The sequence below is a fragment of the Lontra canadensis genome, unplaced genomic scaffold (assembly GCF_010015895.1).
Source record: "Lontra canadensis isolate GAN:19392208 unplaced genomic scaffold, GSC_riverotter_1.0 scaffold43, whole genome shotgun sequence".
Taxonomy (NCBI): domain Eukaryota; kingdom Metazoa; phylum Chordata; class Mammalia; order Carnivora; family Mustelidae; genus Lontra; species Lontra canadensis.
This window is the reverse complement of record NW_022631037.1, coordinates 15,536,986-15,539,337: the sequence shown is the minus strand read 5'-3', so window position 1 is coordinate 15,539,337 and position 2,352 is coordinate 15,536,986.

Genomic DNA, 2,352 nt, shown 5'->3' with positions numbered 1-2,352 from the left:
TTTTAAAAAGATTTTATTTATTTATTTGACAGAGATCACAAGTAGGCAGAGAGGCAGGCAGAGAGAGAGGGAAGCAGGCTTCCTGCTGAGCAGAGAGCCCAGTGCTATTCAGGGCTTGATCCCAGGACCCTGAGATCATGACCTGAGCCAAAGGCAGAGGCTTAACCCATTGAGCCACTGAGGCGCCCCTCTTTCCACATACTTTGAAGCAAGTCCACTCCCCTCTCCTGGGACTCAGTTTCCTCTTCTGTTAAAGAGAACGTGGGAGACAGGTCCTGTCCTCGTGTAGGTCCAGTGAGGGTGAGTCATGCTGCTGCTTTAGGGGAGCGAGGGCAGGGGGTGCTGGCCAGCCGAGGCTCATGGCAGGGGTCAGACAGATGCGTGTGTGCCCTCAAAAGTGTCCGCCCCTCCCCAGTTTCTGGCTGGGAGTCATAGCTGGAGTGTGGCTCCTCAGGGGACAGCTGGGAAGGCTGGGTCAGGCCGGGCAGGTTACGGCAGGCTGGCAGCCCAGCCAGGGAGCACAATTAGCACTGAATCCAGGCAGGCCCCGTGAGCCCAGAGGCTGTATATCACAGAGGTTTAATCAGCCCCCTGGCAGATACTTGTCCGCTCTCTTGGGCCATGTCCTCAGCCCGCCTGTCATAAATGGCACCGAGATTTCAAAGTCTCCCCATCCCCTCACTGGCGGAACAGGCCTGGCCAGGAAAAGCTCATTCCCCTGAAGCCTCTTCCCCACTGGCAAGCTGAGGACACCCCCCCTCCCCAGAAAAAACACTTGCAAGCGGTACTTTTTCTGGCTTCTTCCTCCTGCTGGGAGGGTAGGGGAAGACTTGTGCAGGCAGGATCAGAGCTCTGATGACCTCCCCCTGGAGGTGAGAGAATGCTGAAAGTAGGTGGGGATTCCGGGCCGCCCAGGAGGGGATCGCTCACAAGGTGAGGGCAGTAACCTCCCAGGATGCCCTCTGTGGGCAGACTGTGCCCTGCACCCCCGACACAGTGCCTGGGAGGTTGGCATGGCTCGGGCTAGGGGCGGCAGGAATGCGGAGAAGTGGGGTCCTCCTCGCCAGGAGGGGTATGGAGTTTCCCCACTTCGCTACCTGCTAGATGGTCGCTGCGCCACCTGGAGCCGGCCTCTGGTACTGCACCCTCGCCACTCCACCGGGCTTGGGGACCTCTGCCACTCAAGCCACTGGGCACCTCCAAAAGCGCACAGGTCAGACCTCCCATGCACCCGTTTCCTAGGGCCACGGCAACAAAGTACCACCAGCCAGGTGGCCTCCACAACAGAAACGTATTGCCTCACGGTCCTGGAAGCCACAGGTCCGAAGTCAAGGGGTCCTCAGGGTGGATTTCTTCTGAGGGCTGTGAGGAAGTCACATGTCCCTGAGCTTGGGAATTCTCTGTCCCCTCAGAGGAGGTGAGGGAGGCTCAGGCCAGGCCCTCAGGGAGCACCCCCCCCAACCGTGTGCAGCCCCAGCAGAGAGCACACACACAGATCCAGGAAGTGAAAAGGAAGACCGTTCAGTGTGAGGAAGAGAGTTGGCAACCCCAGAAGAGAGCAGGTGAGAGCCGAGGAGTCAGGCAGGAAGGTTCCAGAGAAGTGAGTCGGAACGGAAAGATGGTGTGTGGCAGCTGAGGGGCCTGGAAGGGATGTGTGTATGTGTGTGTGTGCACGTGTGTGTACATATGTGTGTGAGTGTGTGAAAAGGCTGTGTTCCGTAGACGCGGGCAGCAGGGCCCAGGTCACTACCGAAAATATAAACTGTTGCCACAGCCTGGGTGGCCCCCACAGCGAGGGACATCTGGAGACACGTGGGCCAGGGGTGGGGATGGTTTCACACACTGTCAACGCTTGTGAATGTCACCGGCCGGGGACTGGGCGTAGGGAGGTAGGGTTTCTGCAGTCAGCCCTCTGGCTAGCGGCTACAGTAAGCGCCACATGCCTGCCTGTCACAGGACTGTCAGTGCCTGCTGCGAGGCCGAGAATAGGGCCCTGGCTTCCTGCACTGTGACGACTCCCCTAACCTTATTGCTTCCTCTCCCTGGCTGCTCCCCAACATCCAAGTCTTCCTCTCTGAGCCGAGTCCCCAGGTGTCGGCCCTCGGTGTGTGGACATTCGTGACCGTCTTCCAGACCATTCCAGACATTCTTCCAGAGTTTTAATGCTGCTTTGTTTGAAGCGGACCCTGTCACACTCCCTTTGCCACCCTTGGGTTGGGGATGTCCAAAAGCTGAGGAGCTTCATCTGGGACACAGGGCACAGGTGTCTCGGGGTCTTGAGCCCCTCTCGCTCCTTCTGTGTGCTCACAGTACTCAGCCTGTCGACTTGTCTCCCTCTCTCTCTGCTCAGGT